The sequence below is a fragment of the Camelus ferus genome, chromosome 35 (genome assembly GCF_009834535.1).
Source record: "Camelus ferus isolate YT-003-E chromosome 35, BCGSAC_Cfer_1.0, whole genome shotgun sequence".
NCBI lineage: Eukaryota > Metazoa > Chordata > Mammalia > Artiodactyla > Camelidae > Camelus > Camelus ferus.
In genome coordinates, this window is record NC_045730.1 from 16,709,044 (window position 1) to 16,717,570 (window position 8,527).

General features: G+C 37.8%; 1 pseudogene; it reads right to left on the reverse strand.

Moving 5' to 3' along the window:
• Positions 1 to 654: 654 nt before the first annotated feature.
• Positions 655 to 2,585, reverse strand: LOC116661443 (annotated as a pseudogene).
• Positions 2,586 to 8,527: the final 5,942 nt, after the last annotated feature.

Genomic DNA, 8,527 nt, shown 5'->3' on the forward strand with positions numbered 1-8,527 from the left:
AAAGAAAAAAAAAATCTAAAAATAAGACCAATGTATGTAGGTGAAAAATATTAGTCTTCTTTTAAATTCTAAAGTGCATGTATCAACTTTTTAAAATAATGTGAGATAAATGCTCATTATTATTATGGTTTGTTATTAATAAAATTAGTATATACTTTATATATACAATATCCTGGCATACAAAACTGCTAAATGCAGGGAGAGGAAAACTGATAGAAGTCAGTCAGAAAAGACAAGTCATTCCTTGTTGTGGTATTAATATCATAAAGAGTTTGTATCACAGTTAAAATATGTTCTGATAATTACTGCACTAAAGGTAAAAATCAAATTACATGTGTATATCCCTAGTATTCATGATGTTATTTTAGAGTACCTTCCAACATTTAGACAATACGACCAGTAGAAGTCTCTCTGTATATGTGCAAAATCGTATTGTCTGGCAGTTCAGGCAGTTGAGAAATTTGGATTCCTTCTCATAAACATCTTTCTTTTCCTTCAAAAGGAATAACATTTTATTAGTAACAGTTCTGTGTAATTTATATGAAATTGCATGAGAAGACTGCTCCCCTGTAAACCTGAAGTAGATCACACCATTATTATTTTAAAAAGTATCCCATTTTCCTTTTTTTTTTATTTTAGTAATTAAATCTCTTTTTATTGGAACTTCATAATCTTTTCCAATCGAAAAGGATTTCCTTTGTCACCCAGCAAGGTCCTGGAACTTCTTGGCTGATGCTTGACCGGATCTATGCCCTCCAAAATAGTCTTCATCTCCTCTTGCTTGTCTAAATCAGCCCCTGCTTGAAGCAAAACATCTGTAACATCTGTATGTCCATTTTCACAAGTGTAGGTTAAGGCTGTGTCTCCTGTTGCTGTTGTAGCATGAACATTAGCACCAGGGGCCAGTAAATATTTAACCAACTCCAGGTGTCCCTCCTGAGGAGCCTCCATCAGAGGTGTGGAGCAGCCAAGTTCAATATCAGCTCCCGCCTTATCAGGAAGTCTGCAACTTCAGAAAATCCTCCACAGCAACCCAAGGTCAGAGCAGTTTCTTGGGTTTCTTCTGTCTGGGCATTAATATTTTCTCCTTGTACTAAGAGTAGTGCCACCATCTCTTCATGTCCTTCTCGAGCAGCTTCCATCAAGGGAGTGTATACTTCATCATTAAATTCTTCAAGATTTGCCCCCCTTTCAATAAGTAAAGCTACCAATTCAATGTGTCCTCCACAGGCAGCTAGTGTTAATGGAAACTCAAATGAATCTGCAGGCATATTCACTTGAGCACCACTATCCAAAAGCAAACATGCTGCTTCTACGTGTCCATCCATGCAAGCCTCCGTTAAGGCAGTATGCATCTCATCTGTTTTCTGCTCTTGATCTGCACCAGCATCAAGCAGAAAGCGAATCATATCCAAATGGCCTTTGTAGCATGCAAGTGTAGGAGCAGTTTCTTTGAATTTGTTAGAATGAGTGTTGATGCCTGCCCCACGATCTAGAAGAACTCTTGCAACTTCCACATGACCTGCACTGGCTGCTTCCATTAAGGGGGTATGTCCATTTTCATTATGATCTTCTGTATTTGCTCCTTTATTAAATAGTATTTTCACAATATCAACAAATCCTCCAGCACAGGCGTAAGTCAGCGCAGTATTTCCTGTTGCAGACTGGGAGTTGACATGTGCATCATGAAGAAGTAATAACTTCATAATATCTAAATAACCTCCACTGGATGCTGCCATTAGGGGTGTTATATCTCCTTTATTGCCCCTATCTTCAACATTAGCATGCATAGCAAGCAATACTTGTGCTAATTCATAATACCCAGCTGAACAAGCCAAACACAGAAGGCTTTCTCCTTCTTATGTTCATTTACACTTCTGCCTTCATCTAGCAATTTACGAACAGCATTCACATCCCCATCTGAACAAGCTTCTGCCAGACTGCAAGTGTCCACTTGTCCTGCATTGTGGCTGTTTTCTGCCCTCATCCGTGTCAGTGCAGCAGCAGCTTCATCCAGTGCACAACTTACTGAGGATGTCAGTCTTCGGAGTACTTCAGGATCTGCAAAGGCTTTACCATCAGCAGTTAACAATTTGCCAATTCCTGCTGCTTCTAGCAATGCTTCTAGTCGTGCCTGTGTCTCTGGATCCACAGTGCATAAGTCTGCTCCTTTCGCAGTACTTGATTAGAGTATCTCTGAGGTTGTTTTAAGCACTGGGTTATCCAGATCTTCTTGGTCCAAAATAAATGATTCAACCTCGGACACTTTGTTCTCGTCGCTACCAGAGGCACCGCCTCCATCCCCGGTCCTCAGAACGGCAGCCGCCAACTTGAAATCCAGTGCCGCGTCCCCTCCGCCTGCACCGCTCCCGCCGCCACCGACCCCTGGAGCGGGCCCGGCCTCCCCAAAGAGTCTCACGGTGCGGATCCCCAGCCCGACCCCTCCCGGCGGAGACGGCTCCGAGGCCCCGGGATGGGGTGGATCGCGGAGCCACCGAGTCCAGGTCCTCCTCAAAGGAGGTGCCGCCGCCTCTGCTGTTGGTCAGCATGGTTCGCACGCGGAGCCAGAGACGCTGCCGAGTCACTCGCGGCCGCCGCCGCTGCCGCTGCCGATCCCGGGAACAAGAGGAGGAGGAGGAGGAAGAAGCGTCCCATTTCCCTTTTGAGTTTTCTGAACTAATAAAGTTACTTTGTAGAAGAAACTGTGAAGAGGAAACCCATTCTAATTCAAGGATTTGTTATACACAAGCATCTAACTTCCTGTCGGGGAATATGCTGCAGACTTCTGAAAATGTAAAGATATGAAGGAGTTACTGCTTTTCAGACGTGGCAGAAAGATAAGACGAAAAAGTAAAAGAGTTTTTTAAAATCCCTGTAGTATCTTATTTGTTAAAATAGAAAAACAAAATGCTTTGAAAAAACAAAAGAGTGGACAGCACAGAACACCTAGAATACTATGTTCTCAAATTGCTAATGATGCTGTGTGTGTTTCTTGGGCTCAGTATTGATAACACAATTCCCAGGCTTTCCCAACCAAGAAATTCTGAAAGACAGCCCAGAGCATGGAGCATTCAAAACAGTTCTGTCACTAGCACAATCCCAATGACTATTTTTTTGTCCATCACCTTGACTTGTAGACTGATGCCAGGGAGCAGATGAATATACTGGGCCCCAAGTGTATGTTACCCCCAGTTATTCATTGTAATCTGCCCACAATAGCCATGGCTCACACATACCCAGAAGAAAGGGGGTCTTCTGTTGTAACGGACAGAGAAATATACCCCTATGATGGATTTTTTTTATATTAAACTGTAAGTAGTGTTTGTTGGTGGGGGCATGTGGTTGTAAATAAAAACTTTTGTATATACACAGAGAAAAGTCTGGAAAGATACCATCCAGTTGTTACCAATGCCCACCCCTTGGAAGAGAGATAGGAAAAATACATGGAGGAAAAATGTTTACACTTTTTTACATCATTTGGAATTTTAAAAATGAGAAGGTAACACCCTTATAATTTAAAAATGTTCAATAAATATGCTTGAAATTGGAGAATAAAGAGTAGTTTTGCAAGCCAACCTGAATGCTGTTGATGGATGAAGATAAATGCCATACTTTGAGCTCCCCAGCTACTGACACCACCAAGAGAGAATCTTCTGTAAAAACAACAAAGGTCACATATAAGCTAACCACCATTCTGATTGTTCTAAAGATTATTTCATAGTCATCTAAGGGTTATGCAGAGCTATGTAGGTAGAAAATATCCAGTTCTTTTTTAAATAAAAAATAAACATCTTAGATCACATTTTGAATCTGTTCTAAAATTTCAAAGTGACTCCCATGGAAGGAGACGACCACTAGAAGCAGAACCACACTGCAAGCCATCATGCTGGTAATATTAATTGCACCTTCCTATCTCACAAATAAGTAAGTAGCCCACCTTCCCTCCTTAGAGAAACTGAAAAGTCACTCATCACAGAAACTGAATTCTCTTCATGACTACATCCAGAAGACACAGCAGGGCAAAGCCAAGAGTCCTGCTCATCCACAACAAACACCTGCTTGTCACTCTTAAAATGTATCAAGCAGAACTGGGTCATGGAAATGCAGAGTCTTCTTTTCCCACTTCATCTTGAACTCTTGCTGACTTCCCAATATTCTGAACCACTGGAATGGGTGTTCCCAGTTTTTCTTGATCTGGCTTAGAGAGCTATCTCCACCAACAGATAAACAAAGAAGCATTCTGAATTTTTGCCCAATAATTTAACAAATAGCTCAAAAGTGATATTTTTATCTGCTATCTCTAGTGTTAGATAATAGCTAACTATTACCTTGAATTCTCATGGAGTGAACAATGCACATGCAGTTGATCCAATCAGGAGACTGAGATGATGTGAAAGTGTGAATAATAACCAGACTTTTGGCATCAATTATAAGAACATCTTGATATTCTCCACAACACAGAAGTCAGCCTTCTCCTGTCATATGGAATGAGCAGTGGTAATACTATGCAAGTGGAATTCAAAGTAAAAATTTCATTATCACTAGCAGTTAACATAATTTTGCCTGTGGTGAAGACTTCTCTGGATTTTAGTCTTTTTTGTTTTGTTTTGTTTTTCTTTTCTTCTTTTTGTTTTACATTTTTTTAATTGAGTAGTAGTCATTCTACAATGCTGCGTCAAATTCCAGTGTAGAGCACAATTCCTCAGTCACGCATGAACATGTACATATTTATTGTCACATTTTTTTTTCACTACCACAAGATCTTGTATATATTTTCCTGTGCTATACAGTATAATCTTGTTTATCTATTCGACATTTTAAAATCCCAGTCTATCCCTTGCCTCCTTGGTAACCACAAGTTTGTATTCTATGTCTGTGAGTCTGTTTCTGTTTTGTATTTATATTTTGTTTGTTTAGTCTTATCATCTATTCAATTAAGATATTAGGCTGCATAGCAACTAAAATTTATGTTAGTTCAATTATTTCACAATTCTAAAGTGTTAATTTTGTACTTTATCTCACTTGTATGTCATTTTTCTGGAGAAGGGGGATCTTTAGGAAAGAGATAATCTTATTGCAAATAATGAAAAGCTCACAATTATATTAATTCTGGAATGCTACATACAACTAAACAACCACAAAAATCAGGTTCCTTATCCTAGCAATACTGCTACATGTTAAGAAGAAAGAAAAATGTCCGAAGAGTGTTTGAGGAATTCTTGTGCCAAATAAATGCTGAGAATGACTTTTATTAAAGATTGAATAATATAATCTACTCTTGACAAGCTCTCTCACTATTCAGGTTTTGATCCCAGAAAGAAGTTCATGAATGTTTCAATGCAAGTCATCAGTGCTAAAAGCAATATGTACAATATAAAAAACAGTGTCAGTACCATGGGAATCATGCCACTACTTTACTTATGTTTGGAGTCCATCTACCAAAAGCCAAAATCTCTTTTATGGCTATGCCTCTTGCTCTATTTTCATAAATAAAAAGTTTAGAAATTAAGAACTTATCCACCCCAAAAAGCTTAAAATTGGAAAAACAATTTTTTTCTTTATAAAAAACAGTACGTCCAGGAGCATCCATGTTGCTGCAAATGGCATTATGTTGTCGGTTTTTATGGCTGAGTAGTATTCCATTGTATAAATATACCACATCGTCTTTATCCAGTCACCTGTTGATGGACATTTAGGCTGTTTCCATGTTTTGGCTATTGTAAATAGTGCTACTATGAACATTGGGGTGCAGGTGTCATCCTGGAGAATGTCATTCTAAGTGAAGTAAGCCAGAAAGAGAAAGAAAAATACCATATGAGATCGCTCATATGTGGAATCTAAAAAAACCAAAAACAAACAAACAAAAACAAAGCGTAAATAAAGGACAGAAATAGACTCACAGACAGAGAATACAGACTTGTGGTTACCAGAGGGGTGGAGGGTGGGAAGGGATAGACTGGGATTTCAAAATTGTAGAATAGACTACACTGTATAGCACAGGGAAATATACACAAAATGTTATGATAACTCACAGAGAAAAAAATGTGACAATGAGTGTGTATATGTCCATGAATAACTGAAAAATTGTGCTGAACACTGGAATTTGACACAACATTGTAAAATGATTATAAATCAATAAAAAATGTTAAAAAAATAATAAAATAAAAAAAATAAAATTAAATTCCATTTCAAAAAAAAAAACAGTACGTCAATAAAACAAAATCATTTTGTGTGTATGTCACTGTGTGTGTGCTTTGTGAATGTAACCAAGAAATAATACGGAAATTGTCTTTCAAATTTGTCTGTGTTAGAAAAATACAGAAAATAAAAGAAAGAAGATAAAAAAAAAGTGGTTGGATAGTTACTTTGGGAAAAGAAAAAAATCTCAAAATAACAGATGGTAAGTGACACTCTTTAAGTGACATTTCTTTAAATGTGTCCTTAGCAAATGCACTAAAGGAGTTGTAGAATCCGGAGATGTTCTGAAGGAAGTGAAAGTACTTACACAGATTGCACTGTGCCTGTAAGGAAGGGTGGCCTTCTCCACGCACTGTCCATTGGTGACATTCCAAACACACATCTCCCTAGCAGAGATAACTTTGTATTATTCTCTGTCATTTCCACTCAATTGGCTGGAATAATTCTTGTGCCACCAAGTTTTTCTTATAGTGCTGCACTTAAATGCAGCTTGATCGTTTACATGGCTTTTTGTTACAGATTACTAGGCAAGAAAATGTTGTGGTCATTAGCAGAGATGACATTCTGTATCTGAGTCTTTTTGTTTAGGTAATTACACCCTGCCACCAGCCTACAAAACTTAAGTGCCAACCTGACCTACAACAAATTGTGGGGGTACAGCTATCAGAGCCTGTGAGAGTGACAGTACAGCAATCTTTCCATGGAAACTGCATCCTCTTGAAAATGGCTTATTTCATGGAATTTAAACTACATATTCTGAAGAGCATAATGCATTGTGTTCCATCTTCTGGAACTCAGGTATCATTTTTGTAAAAACAAACAGTGCCACCAAGAGGCCACACTTGGTCTATCATTGATACGCTTTTTTTTTTTTTTTTTTTTTTTTTTTGCTTCTCCTGAAAGCATCCTTGCCACTAAATATTTAGAAAACTCTGACTTGGCTATATATATGTTACAAAGATATAGATACAGTTATGAAATACAGTTACAAATACAACTGGCATAGGGTAGTTTAAGTCTGTATGATTTCAGTTCACAAAAACCGGAATGGCTGTTTCAGAGTTGTTTGGCAATATTCTTCAGTTTTGATAGTTTCAACAAATAAGAAAAATTTTCTGTGGAAGAAAAATGAACACTTTATTGGCTTTAAGGGAGAGCTGCTATTAAGAAGCAAAAGATATGGACTAATAATGGTAAATGCTCTATGCATTTGGTGTTTGCTGATTTCTTGTTCTTTTAGCCAAACACTGGAAATTAATCTTTAAGCCAGTGGTTCTCAACCTGGGGTGATTTTGCCCCACAAAGGACATTTGACAACGTTGAGAGATAATTTGGTTGTCACAACTAGGAACACGCTACTGACATCTAGTGGGGGAAAGCCAGGGATGCTGCTGAACATCTAACAGCACAGGATAGTCCCCGACAACAAAGAATCCCTTGGTGGTCTGAAATGTCATTAGTGCTCAGGTTGAGAAAGCATGTTCTGGACATAGAACTAAATATTCATAGTAGTTTTATTTCTCTCTGTCTATATCTAACTGTATTCCAAAAAGGATTTGAGGTAATCTGAAAAGGCTTGCAATTAAATAAAACGGGGAAGGCGGGTGGGAAATGTGTGTGTGTGTATATGTATGTATGAAAAGAAAGACTGGGAAAGGTAGAAATTGAAATAATATATCTCAAAAGTAATACATATGTGTGTGTGTATATGTATATATCTCAAAGGTAAAGAAATGGAACTTTACACAGCCATTGATACAAAATTTTGGCTGTATAAAAAATTGAGTTTCTCAGTGTGGTTCTCAGCTCTAGCTATGTGAATATTTTAAAATTTTTCCTCAGAGATTCTAATTTCATGGCTCTGTGTTGGGGTTCTGACATCGGGGGTTTTGCAATGCTTCTGGCTGGTTAACCTGTTTCTAGATAACTCTATCTCTAAACCAGTGGTTCTAAACTCTGGCTACACATCAGATCATCAGGGAGCTTTTTAAAAATACTAATGTCTGGGACCCAGCGCAGGCATCAGACCAGGCTAATTAAATCACATTTTCCAGGGTTGGAGCCTCAGCATCAATAAAAAGCTCTCCCAGTGATACTAATGTTTCTAAACTCATGGATTCTAATGCTTTCCCTGTTTGTTTGCTTATCATCTTATTTTTTATTAAATTGAAAAAAATACAAAAATATCACATAGTAAAATCGACTCTTTATCAATCAATTCTATTTAAGATAGAAAAGCAAATTTGTTGTATATCAAAAGTAGTTTCAGCATTTTAGCTGAACTGTACCAGTTGCATACCAAATAAAAAGACATGAAAATTAACTATTA